Here is a 13,238-nt window from a genome sequence, read left to right as displayed (position 1 = left end):
GCTCAAAGAACTAAAGACGCAAGTATAAAACAACAATACAATTTTTCAGAAATTTCAGATTACAGAGCCTGTTTTCAAAGAATTTTGTAGACTTCTTTACACAATGAAAATGAGTGTTTCTTGGCTCATTTTGAAGAATATAAGATAATATTTTACATAAAAATGATAAGAAAAATTAATGAGTTCTATATCTGTGTAAAAGTACCTCAACAAAACTGGACAGAACTTACGGTTTTCAGAAACTACAGTTTCGGCAGTCTACAATCAAAATTTTGTGCAAAATTCATCACATAACGAAATTTAGAGAATTTGGTACCATTAGAAATCTAAGAAACCCCAATTTTACATAAAATGATAAGCAAAGGTATTGAGGTACATAACTATGTCTAAACATCTCAACAAAACAGGGCAGATGTGCAGTTCTTCAGAAAATTCAGTTTTGGTAGACTGCAATTGAAAATTCGTACAAAATTCATCATTGAACTGAAGTTAGCAAACTTAGTCTCGTTGGAAAACTGAAAGACTCTATTTTGACATAAAAATCATAACCAGAAGAAATAAGGTATGTAGTTTATTCGAAAAGTCTCAAATAAACAGGGCATTAACCAAGCTCTTCAGAGATTACAGTTTTGGAAGTCTATACTCAAAAATTCACCCAGACTTCATTACTTATCGGAATCCATTGATTCTTGGCTAGTTTTAAAGAATATAAAGCCATCTTTTATATGAAAAATATAAACAAAAAGAATAGTTGATGGAACTTGGCGAGAATCAATCCCTAAAACAGTACAGAAAACTATTCAGAAATCCTTGAATTGCTCAAAACGGAGTTTCAAGAAGAAATAGAGATCAAACCCAATAAATTACAAGTACCCATGGATAATTTTTAGGAATAATAAAGTTCAAACATCATATTAGAAGAAACCCCTAACTTTTCATGAACCCTAAATTCAATATCAAGATGAACAATCATGAATTCGTTTAAAACGTCACAAATCCATCATATAAAGTTTCATAAGAGTATGAAGAGGTTTGACTTTCATTAAACATGAAATCAGAGAATTGAAATCATATAAATCAATTCAAAAACAGTTTTATGAAGAATTCCCCCTACTTTTTGTGCAATAGAAACTTCAAAGCAACCAATCCGAATTAAACCACCAAACAGTTGTTAAATCAAGCTTCAAAATAAAGTTTTGTGATAGAATATCTCTTTTGTTTGTCGTAGGAATGAAGAGAAACCAAGAATGAAAATAAAGAGTTGAATTCATAAAGAAAATCAGTGGTTAAAACTAGGGCTGCATAGGAACCGGTCAAAAAGACCTGTACCGGTCTGGAACCGGAAATACCGGGTTCGGTTCCGGAGTAACCGGTACAGGGACCGGGACAGGAGATTAAGAACCGGCTTAGACCGGTAAAAGCACCGGTTCTGAGAGGAGGACTCCGATTAATTTGAGCCATTAGATCTTTGTAGGTTTTTGATCTTAGTCGTCTATACTAGGTATATAGTATCGCAAGAATAACCAGTTCACCCATTTTTCTTCTTCTATTTTTTATCTCTGAAGAACAGCGGCAACTCTTCTTCTTCTTCAGCCTAGTTTGATTTGTTCTTTTTTTCACCATCTCTATCAGCCTAGTTCGATTTGTTCTTCTTCTTCACCAACTCATCATCTCCATCTCTTTCAACATCTGAGTTCTATATATTTTTGAAGAATCATCAACTTCAGGTAATAAGATTATAGTTGTGAATTTCGTGATCTCTGTGGGAACATGGGTTTTCTGCTTTTGATGTTGTTACTTTAGTGGATATGATTTGGGAACATATATGGGTTTTGTTTCATCTTCTAATTTGAGTTCTTAATGGCTTTCAGTAGAGAAGGGAAGAAAGAAGAGGATTAGAGCGATGTGAACTGTGAAGGTATAACTTTATTCCATATTTTTGTTTAAGAAATTGGGTTTCTGTTAGGCTAATTATAATTAGGTGTTTTTGTTGATTGGGTTCTCTATTAAATCAATTGCATCTTCTCTTTTATGAATTTCATGCATGTTTAATTTATGGTTAATTCAATTTATTCTGTTAGATTTAGGTTTAATTTTGTTGGAATTCATTAATTGATAGGATTTAGGGTATATTGCTGTGAAGTTGGATTTATTGGGAATTTGGGATGATTTTTCAGAAGTATGTAGCTATGATGTTTGATAATTTGCTTGTGAGACTTGTAAACACTTTGTAAGGATTCATAGTTCAGGCTTACCTTCTGCTTTATGTTGGACTTTGAGTTTATTTGCTTATACATTAAAATAGTTTATGTTGACTTCGAGTTCATCAGATAGTGTCCATTGCATTGGTTTTAAGCGATTTTTGTGGTTCTGTTTTGTTGATTCATTGTTTGAGGTAGTATTTTTTGGTGACAAGTAATAACATAGTTACATAGTACTACAATGTGTCCGTAAACTGCAATTAGTTGGTTAAGTTTTGTACAATAGTCATGTTTCATGCTACCTCTGGTTAATTCATTCATCGTTCTTTTCTAGGTGTTGTAAATAGTCATGTCTCATGCTCCAACAAGTACAACAGGAGCGGTTGAAGTTGGTGATAGCGAAAACAAGCACGACAAAGTGAGATCTGATGTTTGGCTGGAAATGACGAGGATTAGTGAAACTCATGATCAATGTCGTCACTGCAAGGGTAAATATCCTGCTCAGAATGATGTAAATGGCACTACTGGATTATGAAAGCATTTGAATAGATGTCCAAAAAATCCTAACAAGAAGAAAGATTAGTGAAACTTTTTAAGTATTTTGTAATGTTGAAGTTGAAATGTTGAACTTAACTACCTAAGTATGTATATTACAAATTGAACTTATTTTGTAATGTTGCTGGAATGTTGTTTTAGACTTTTACTCTTTTAGTATTTTGAACTGTTTTTCAGGTAAAAAACCCGGTACCGGACTTGTACCGGACCGGTACCGGAATACCGGTACAACACCAGGTACAAGTACAGGTACCGGTCCTTAAATTTCAGTACCGGTCAACACCAAGTACAGGGACCGATTCCATAGGAGAACCGGGTCGTACCGGAGTATGTGCAGCCCTAGTTAAAACTTATAAAAGAAGGTAAAAAGTTTAAAATACCCTTCTTTCGATTTAAACTTGACACACACCTAAGGAAGGTGTCAATTTGTAACATTTTCGAGTTTTAAAACTCTATTAACGTCCGAACACGCTACGGGCAGGCTCACACAAAGAGAAAATAGTTTCTCATGCAAAATCCAAGTGTTTCTTAACCGAAACACAACAACAACTAGTTTTGATGCTCCACATTGCGCTAGTTCTAGTCCTCCAATCCAAATGGGTTGGGTTCGCACCCTAATATTTTAAGAAAAAGAGCGGGGGTATTACATTAACCTACAGGGTTTCGTGAAAAACCTAAGGTTAAAGGAGAATCGACTCTAGTCGCAACTAGTATCACACATGAGGTGTGGGGATTAGGTTTCCCATAGTACTCAACATGATAGAAAAAAACAATTAGAACACGCAACTACGGAGAAATAGTTGGGTCTGGCTTCACAATCCCGATGAAGTCTTCAAGTCGTTAACCTATAGGGTTTCGTGAAAATCCTAAGGTTAAAGGAGAATCGACTCTAGTCGCAACTAGTATCACACATGAGGTGTAGGTATTAGGTTTCCCAGTTGCTAGAGTTTTCCTTTATATAGTCTTCAAATCAGGGTTTGCATTCAGTGCTACCTTGGTAAAAAGAATTCAATATTCACCGTTAAATGAAAACCTGATTAGATTCAAGCTAATATCTTTCAACCGTTAGATCGAACTTAGCTTGTTATACACAAATGAAATGTACCATCGTTTAGATAAAGGTAACCGTAGCTAAATGTATACACTTAGTTGGTTCAACAATAGTTAACCAATGGTTAGCCGTATGAGCACTTTCATATCAACCTTATTCATCTTTATCATAACTAGTTCAAATGACTTAAATGAAACTAGTTAGAGAGTTGTTCAATTGTTTATATTCTCGTAGAAGTATTCAAGACACAATTGAAGCAAAATCGATTTTGATTCACTCGAATCATTTCGTGAACATTATAGCCACAGTTTGCAAAAGATTGCATTCCTTATTATATAAATGTATTAGTATATGAACAAACCGATTTTAGAACATAACCTACTTAAGTATGCAAATGGGTACGCATACCTAAGTAACCAGACTAAGTTTGGTTACGCCAGTACGTGTACGGGTACGCATACCATTTCACTCTTCCAAACTCCAGCAGAAATCACGGACTTGAACTTCCGCCAGTACGCGTACGAGTACGCATAGTTCCCGTACTTCCAACAACCAACCAGTACGCGTACGGGTACGCATACCATGGTTCCCGGTTTTGGACTTTACACAAATGTGAATACACACTATGTTTGTATCTAATCATGGTTACATGTTCTAAACCCTCATTCCAATCATTGAAACATTCTTGGAAGACGACAATAGCTGTCTCACACAAACTATTAGCTTCAAAGCAATTTTCAAGTGATCGAATGATCATTGCGAAACATTTCGAGTCTACATCAAATGATTGTCTCACACGAATCATGTAAGATGTTACAAGGCGATTTTCACATGATCATCTTTTGACTTTTGTCAAGAATAAAAGATGAACTTGGTTAAACCGAAAGCTTACCAACACATATTTTGAGAAATAGATAAGCGAGATAAACTCGGCTCGAAATACCAAATGTGTATAATTGAAGTCTATATAACAATATGAATTTTTGTCTCAAATAGGAGATTGAGTAGATAGAATTTTGAGTGATAGATGAGTTCAAGTCTCTACATCCTTGTTGATGATGAAGTTCCACAAGTTTCCTTGAGTAGTTCTTCATCTTCATTCGATGAACGCCATGAAGCTTAAAGATCAAATATACTTCTTATCCTAATCCGAGACTTAGCTATAAGTAGACTAGAAATCAAGACTTATAGTTTTGGCGACTAAACTTGACAAACAAGCTTGAGATAGCAACGCTTGCGAGTTCGAGCGAGCAGTGCTTTAACAACTTGACATACCAACTCTAGTGGGTTCAACCGAGCAATGGTCTAACATCATGTATCACAGTTGAAGAAAAAGATAGGCCAACATGCTGCAACAGCCTCCAACTTGCAATTATTTGATACTGTTGGTTCCTTCGTAGTAGATCCAGTGGCAGTTCTAGACACCAGACAAGTTCTCAGAGGAAATATCACCATACTTCAACTTCTTATCCAATTGGTTGGTGCTCCTTCAAAGGATGCTACATGAGAAGATGCCAGCCACATCCAATTTCAGTTTCTAGATCTTATAATTGAGGACAAGGATCTGCCAAAGGAGGGGGTATTATCATGTAACCAGAAAGAACCTTAGCCTTATGGGCCTTTTAATTGTATTTGTGAGCAAAAGCCCGTGTGTGGGTATTTATCCTTTCTGTTTTAGTTCCTTCATTAGGGTTATTGATTATTTGTTTCCACCTATTGGGTGATCGAGTAAGAGTGACGTCTATTTATTGGCTGTTGTGATGTAAGAACAACCTAATGAGAAAATAATCAGAATTATCAGGCTCTTTCCTTAAGTTAGGAAGAGAAGGTATTGCAGTTAGTTTGATCAACAATTTTGTTTCATGATAGGGCACAAACCGAGAAAACCCGTGCAACTTATCGAAATGACCCTGATAAGTGGAACGGCATGGCACGAACTGAGGAAACTCGTGCAACTTATTGGAATGACCCAGATAAACGTATTGGTAGGACACAAACTGAGGAAACTCGTGAAATCTATTGGAGTGACCTGGTAGGCGGATACCGGGGCCTTATCCGAGGAAAATCGTGCATTAAGATAAATGTATGAGTATGTTTGATTGATATATAAGTAAATCCTTGAAGTTGTGTTGTATTATTTTGTTATATAGTTTCTTTCCTTGATTTATATGTTTCGCATGTTTGGAGAAAGGGAATGCATTCTTTTTAGATGTCATCTCACCCCCAATTGACACTTCTTACAGATTTCACGGAAGATGGAAGTGGGAACTAAAAAATTAGCTCAACGATTGTGTTATTATTTTCTTGTATTGCTTAACGTGTAACTTGATTCGCGTAAATGTTTGGTTATTTAGTGAATTCATATGTTTAAGCTCATGTTATATAAAGTTAAATTATGTCTATTTTAATTAATAAATAAATAAAGATATATGCATAAGTCTCGTATTCTGACCCGTAACGCCTTGAGTTCGGTTTCCATACAAGTTTGATCCTGATATGGAACTCGGGGTGTTAAAATTTCGGTTCGGGATCTCACCTTAAGTATCAAAGAATTATTTGAACAATAAATATATAAGATTTCACCACATGCTCAAATGCATATTATGTCGATATTTTGAATTTTTCTGACTTAGCAACTCATATTTCGAAATCTGTGTAAACCCTAAAGTAAACCAGATTTCGGAACTACAAGTGTTATTAGGGATTGGTCCTGCAAAAGATCCTTGGGACCAGTTCTAGTAGGGATACTTTGACAAGGGATCAGTCCTACTAGAGATCCTTAGGATCGGTCCTACTGAAGATCCTTGTGTAAGGGATCCTTTGATTCCTTTCGACTACGGAATAAGATTCGCAAGTTTACTTCCTTAAACTCATGTAATTCATAGTTTTCTAGGTTTGAAATCACCTCAAAGTTAAACACACTAACTAGTGACAAGTTACAAAGATAGTGTTATGTCGCGTATACGAAGTGAAAAAGCAGGGGTACAACAACCAAACCCAATATTTCGGTGAGCAATCTGTATGGACAAAACTACAATATACTTTCAAGAGAATCAATAAGACTCAATCTTAATAAAGTAAATCAAAGAGTTATATATCTCTTTCTTGATTCAATTCTTACTCAAGCAAATAGAAATCTGCGAGTCTAATTGAATACAAGAGAAATCACTTGAAAGGTACCAAAGACCAATGTTCAAGGATCAATCAACTTCAATCAACAACCAAAGGTCGGATTTCCAATTGATTGATTCAAACGCACAACCTGTGATATCAATTATATAACAAAATATAATGCAGAATAAAAATAACACAGACACCAGAATTTTGTTAACGAGGAATCCGCAAATGCATAAAATCCCGGGACCTAGTTCAGATTGAACACCATACTGTATTAAGCCGCTACAGATACTAGCCTACTACAAACTAACTTCGGTCTGGATTGTAGTTGAACCCCAATCAATCTCACAATGATTCAAGGTACATTTGCGCTCCTTACGTCTCTGATCCCAGTAGGATACTACGCACTTGATTCCCTTAGCTGATCTCACCCACAACTAAGAGTTGCTACGACCCAAAGTCGAAGACTTTAATAGACAAATGTATATCACACAGAAAAGTCTACAGAATAGATAAATCTGTCTTCCACGGATAAACCTACAAGTTCTTTTTTCTGGCTTTTGATAAATCAAGGTAAACAAGAACTAATTGATAACCCAGACTTATATTCCCGAAGACCAGCCTAGTATTATCAATCACCTCACAATAATCTTAATCGACGCGGCGAAAGAAGATATTGTGGAATCACAAACGATGATACGAAGATGTTTGTGACTAATTTTATATCTTGCCTATCGGAGATAAAGATATCAAGCCAATCGTTACGATTGTACTCAACACGATAGTTACAGCAAGATCAGATCACACAACTACGATAAAGTAGTATCGGTCTGGCTTCACAATCCCAATAAAGTCTTTAAGTCGTTAACCTGGTTTAAGAAGAAAACCTAAGGTTAAAGGATAATCGACTATAGCTAATACAACTAGTATCACACAGAAGGTGTGGGTATTAGGTTTCCTAGTTTCTAGAGTTCTCCCTTATATAGTCTATCAAATCAGGGTTTGCAATCAATGTTAGCTTGGTAACAAAGCATTCAATATTCACCATTAGATGAAAGCCTGATTAGATTCAAGCTAATATCTTTCAACCGTTAGATCGAAAGCTTAGCTTGCTACACATAAATGAAATGTAATATTTTGGGTTTATGTAACCGTACCCAAACATGAACATTTGTTGGTTCAACAATAGTTAACCAAATGTTTAGCCATATGAGCACTTTCATATCAACCATGTTCTTCTTCACCATAACTAGTTCAAATGACTCAAATGAACTAGTTAGAGAGTTGTTCAATTGCAAGGAAATCTTATGTAACTACACAAAACACAATCGAAGCAAAAACGATTTGATTCACTCGAATCGGTTCATGAACTATATAGCCACGGTTTGCATTTAGCATTCCTTAGTTAATATGAATAAGTTCACAAACAATCGTTTTTAGATATAACCAACTCAAGTTTGCAAACTTAGTTCGCGGACTTAAGTTCCCGGAAGGAGTTCACAAACTCCAGCAGATATTCTCGGGTCGAGAACTTCCGCCAGTTCGCGGACTTAGCTCACGCCACTATTCCGGTTCTCTTGATCAACAAAGTTCGCAAACTTCGGTTCAAGGAAAAAAGGACTTATACATATATGTGTTACCACACAATGCTTATATCCATCATTGGTTATATAATCTAAACTCTCATTTCAATCATTGAAACATTCTCAGAGGACGTTATATAGTTGTTATTCACAAACCATTTTTCGTCAGAGCAATTTTCAAAGTGATTGAAACATAAGCACAAGTTCAATTAACAACTCCCCCCAATAATATGCCATTCCCGAAAGAACAACAAGAGCGACCTTAATTTCAAAAGAAAAGAAGGATTTCTTTGGACATAACAAATCACATATAAGTATGAATTTGAATCCAAAAAACTCAATTTAATTAACCACAAGAAAACCCATGATTAATTTAATCGGAAATTCTCAACATAAGTGAACTTATGGAGACTAAAAAATACACAATTATATTAATCACAAGAGAACCCATAATTAATATAATCGGAATACACAACCAAATTAACCACAAAACGTAATCAATTTAATTGGTCATGCTTGACATAAGAGAACTTACGGAGCAACAACTAATTAACCAAACGAGAATAATTAATTTAATTGAACATGCTCGACATAAAGTACCTCACGGAGCAACAACTAAGCTAAGAATAACTCAGTCGAAAATGCTCAACATAAGACACCTTATGGAACAACACAGTATGTACACAAAAGTTGTGGATCGGAGATCGACCTTATACCGTGGAATAAGCAAGGATTCATTCTATTTTCCATCACCATTTGCACAATGACACACAATAGACATAATCCTTGTATACAAAAGATTTTAACCTATCTTCCATCAATAATTGGCATAATAGGATTAACTTTTGTATTTGTCAAAATTTCATTCCTTCTTTTATCAACACATGCATATCGACATACAAAGGACTTAACTTTCGACAAGGTATGGGACAATCACAGTTCACGGACGCAAACACACATATCCCATAAAAAATTGCAATATATAAAACCATAAAGATTAATACTGCAAAAATCATCTTCCAAACAATTTTAGAATTTAAACCAATAAATCTAAAAACATGAAGATGAAAACGTTGGACATAGCTATGTGTAATCACAATAATGGCTATTCCAAACTCTAGTTATTCTTCTAAATAAAACAGGAAAATAGAAGATTTACTAAATTAAAGGAAAAATCAGATTTCGTTAAGAACGTCATATCTTTCAATGAATCCATCAAAGAAGGTATCACTGATTTCATTTATTCTCTTGACCGTAGGTAGACACACCATGTTCGTGAGTTAGAACACTAACTTTGCGATCAACAACCCGAGCAAGTTGTCTAGATTTCACACAATCCATGATGAGCTTCTTTTGATTCTGTATCAGAATATTATGATTAGCAAGGATTCTAGCCTGACCATCTAGGAGTTGGTTTATTTGCAGTTGAAGATATGCAAACTCGACCTTTGAATCGTTCTGAAAACGAGATAAATCCTTGACCGAATCACCAATTCAGGAGTTGTTATCCTTTCTTTCAAGCATCTTCTTAAGAACCAGCTCTTGAATTGATTCACGTCCTTGAGTGTCTTCCTCCATATCAAGATGCACAATCTCTTGAGATTTTGCAGAGTTCTCCACAATATAGGTATATATGTGTAAGTAAACAGGAGAAGGAAACCCTTGTTTTGGAAACCCTACGAACTCACAAGAGGAGGACGCGAAAGTTTTTGGACCGGTTAGCACAAGAAACTTAAACAGAAAATAATGTACAACATACTTGAGCAATTCTCAACCATTATTCTTGCACCTCTCAAGCTAGACACAAGGAAAATAGTACCTGACATTAGGTGGTAGAGTGAGAGATAATCTCACTGTTGAAAAAGGAGTTGTACATATCATCTGACAGTTTGATCTTTGTGTTCTTTGCCTTTCTTCGGTTGACACTCATCCCAAAAGGGTAAGACGCAGCTTGTTTAACATATCCGTCAGAAAGCTTTCTCTGAGGACTAAGTCTAGGACCTCTTGCAATTGGTTCAAGAGGATCAGAATAGAGAGGAATCCATTTTTTAGACTTAGATTTACCAGACACATCCTTATAAGCACAAGGAATATGTTCATTAGTGGCACAAGAGTTTATACCATTGAGATGAAATTGCTCCCTGTGATGATTTATAGAATAGAGATCATTTTTATAAGGTTTCTGGTTTTCTGTGGGCACGAGATTCACTGCAGAAGTCGACAGACTATTTACTCCATTGATAGTAGAAATAAGCAAATTATGAAGATTCGAGATTTGTTTCCTTCTGGCAAGGCAATGGATAACATAGTGATTCTTTTTCCCACATAAGATACAGGTTCGTGGAGGAGAACCAACAACTGGCACCTGTTTAATCTTCATAGCCACATGAGAGGGTTGTAAGTCACGTAACTCCTTCTTGACACAACCTTCTTCTGGAGAACATTTCTTCATGTGTTGTAATTCACAAGAATTAGTTGGTACAGAAGAATTTCTCCTTAAAAAGACAGAGTTTTCCTTTTCCAAGGATCTGCACTGTTCATGGGCTAGAACAAGAGATGCACCTAGTTTCTCTTTTTCAATACAAAGTCTATTTAGATTTGATGAATGCGTCTCGATCATTCGTTTTTCTCTAATTGATTTTTCCTTGATAATATCCTCAAGAACACTAATCTTTTCATGCTGTAGAGTATTTTCTTGGAGAAGTTTTTCAATATTCTTAGAGAAAGACTCAATGATGTTATATAGTTCACGTTCTCGATCTAAAGACTTTTCAAATTCATCAATAAGCTGAGCATGATCCTGAAAATCAATAGCTTCAGTAGAATTTTTCGAGATTCTGGTGAGCTCCATTTCAGCTTTTGCCAAAGTGTCACATGCCTCATGAGAGGAAGCGATGTCAATATCTGATGGAACAATCTTCCTACCTCGGGATTCGGAAGAATCAACTAAGGAGTAATCCTTTGAGGTGTTTCCAAGAAACTTGGTATAATTAAAAGCTTTAGGATACATCTTGGTTTGCGTAAATGCTAGAGAAGAGATTTGTCCTCAGACTCAGATTGCCAAAAACACAGACTTGCAAGGTCTTTAAACGTGTTTGCCTGCTCTGATACCAATTGAAAAAGCGGGGGTACAACAACCACACCCAATATTTCGCTTAGCAATCTGTATGGACATGTTAGAGCATTTCTCGGTCGAACTCGCATGTGTTGCTATCTCAAGCATGTTTTTCAATGTTAGTGATCAAAACTATAAGTCTTGATTTCTAGTCAACTATAGCTAAGGTCTCGGACTAGGATAGAAAGTGTAGTTGAGCTCAAGAACTCCATGGAAATCATCATACAAGACGAATGACTACTCAAGAAACCGGTGGATCTTCATCGACTAAAAGGTATGTGGAGACTTGAACTTATCTATCACTCAAAAGTCTATTTATCTCCTATCTTGAGACAAAAGTCGTTTTGCTATATAGACTTAGATTATACACAATTGCTATTTCGATCCGAATTTAACTCGCCTATATATTTCTCAAAATATGTGTTGGTAAGCTTTCGCTTTATCCAAATTCATCTTTACCTAGTGACAAATGTCATGTTATGTTTCAATCACTTTGAAAATTGCTCTGACGAAAAATGGTCTGTGAATAACGACTATATAACGTTCTCTGAGAATGTTTCAATGATTGAAATGAGAGTTTAGATTACATAACCATTGATAGGATATAAGCATTGTTGTGAAACACATATATGTATAAGTCCTTATTCCTTGAACCAAAGTTTGCGAACTTTGTTGATCAAGAGAAACGGAATGTGGCGTGAGACAAATCCGCGAACTAGCGGAAGTTCTCGACCCGAGAATTTCTGCTGGAGTTTGTGAACTCCTTCCGTGAGCTTAAATCCGCGAACCCAGTCCGCGAACTTGAGTAGGTTATATCTAAAATCGGTTATTCTTGAACTCATGTTTATATAAACTAAGGAATGCTTTTGCAAACCGTGGATATAAAGTTCATGAACCGATTCGAGTGAATCAAACCGTTTTTGCTTCGATTGTGTCTTGTGTAGTTACATAAGATCTAAGCAATTGAACAACTCTCTAACTAGTTCATTTGAGTCATTTGAACTAGTTATGGTGAAGAAGAATATGGTTGATATGAAAGTAATCATATGGCTAACCATTTGGTTAATTATTGTTGAACCAATGAATCTTAATGTTTGGGAACGGTTCCTAAACCTAAAATTGGACATTTCATTTATGTGTAACAAGCTAAGTTTTCGATCCAACGGTTGAGAAATATTAGCTTGAATCTAATCAGGTTTGAAAGACTATATAATGGAGAACTCTAACAACTGGGAAACCTAATCCCCACACCTTCTGTGTGATACTAGTTGTGCTAAGATAGAGTCGATTCTACTTTAACCTTTGGTTTCTTTTTGTAAACCAGGTTAACGACTTAAAGACTTCATTGGGATTGAGAAGCCATACTGATACTACTTTCTCGTAGTTGTGTGATCTGATCTTGTTGTTTCTATCGTATGAGTACAACTGTAATAATTGGCTTGATATTGATATCTCCGATAGGCAAGATATAAAAGAAATCACAAACAATTCGTCTCATCGTTTATGATTCCACAATATCTTTTTTCGCTGCGTCGATTAAGATTATTGTGAGGTGATTAATAATACTAGGCTGTTCTCCGGTTTATCAATTGGTTCCAGTTCACCTTGATTTATCA

The 13,238-nt window shown here is 35.6% G+C and overlaps 1 long non-coding RNA gene across 1 annotated transcript; it reads left to right on the top strand.

Moving 5' to 3' along the window:
- Positions 1-1,559: 1,559 nt before the first annotated feature.
- Positions 1,560-2,875, top strand: LOC113361937. The gene is made up of 3 exons (XR_003365421.1): positions 1,560-1,727; positions 1,872-1,918; positions 2,536-2,875. It is a non-coding gene; the product is annotated as an uncharacterized LOC113361937 (long non-coding RNA).
- The last annotated feature ends 10,363 nt before the right edge of the window (positions 2,876-13,238 follow it).

This window comes from Papaver somniferum, chromosome 3, assembly GCF_003573695.1.
Source record: "Papaver somniferum cultivar HN1 chromosome 3, ASM357369v1, whole genome shotgun sequence".
NCBI classification, from domain to species: Eukaryota; Viridiplantae; Streptophyta; class Magnoliopsida; order Ranunculales; family Papaveraceae; genus Papaver; species Papaver somniferum.
This window is presented reverse-complemented; position numbering and strand designations above follow the sequence as displayed.